Source organism: Myotis brandtii, unplaced genomic scaffold, assembly GCF_000412655.1.
Source record: "Myotis brandtii unplaced genomic scaffold, ASM41265v1 scaffold628, whole genome shotgun sequence".
Classification (NCBI taxonomy): domain Eukaryota; kingdom Metazoa; phylum Chordata; class Mammalia; order Chiroptera; family Vespertilionidae; genus Myotis; species Myotis brandtii.
This window is the reverse complement of record NW_005370403.1, coordinates 72,211-73,072: the sequence shown is the minus strand read 5'-3', so window position 1 is coordinate 73,072 and position 862 is coordinate 72,211.

Here is an 862-nt window from a genome sequence, read left to right as displayed (position 1 = left end):
GTGGGGGGGGGCGCGGGGACTCGCCAGGACTTCACAGCGCGTGGAGTCTGTACCCCGAGGAGCCTTATTTACGATTCTTTTTTTAAATCCTCATCCGGCGATAGTTGCCCATTGATTTTAGAGAGAGTGGAAGAGAGAGGGAAAGACAGAAACATCCATGTGAGAGAAACATCGATCGGTTGCCTCCTGCACGCACCCTGACCAGGGCCCGGGCTGGGAGGAGCCTGCAGCCGAGGAACCCGGACCCTTTGTCCAACGCTCTGTCCGCGGAGCCACACCGGCCAGGGCTACTGTTCTTTCCAAACGGGTCCTCTGGTCCAGGGCCGGCCATTCCTCTGTGACCTTCCCACACACCCTGCTGGTGGCCTGGGTCCCTGTGGCACTCAGGGTTCGCAGGGTGGGGAGAGTGGGGATGTGGAGCCACGCGAGGAGGGACAAGGAGGAGGGTGACGAGACGCCTCACCGGCAGCTCCTCCTCAAGGAGAGGAGCCATCGGTGTCCTCGTAGGAGCAGGTGTGGACTGGTGCGGGCAAACCGCTGTCTCTAAAATATATATATTTGTATTGACTTCAAAGAGGAAAGGAGAGGGAGAGAGAGAGAAACATCCATGACGAGAGAGAATCATGGATTGGGGGCCTCCTGCACGTCCCCTACTGGGGATGGAGCCTGCTACCCGGGCCGTGTCCTGATCGGAATCCAACGGTGACCTGGTTCCTAGGTGGACGCTCACCACTGAGCCACATGGGCCAGAGCTCCCAGGGGTCAGCAGCAGTGGGAGCAGAGAGGGGGCAGTGGCGGCAGCAGAAGCAAGATCTCCGAAGGCGGAAGGCGGGGCATTTGGTGCGGGGATGACCCACCCGTC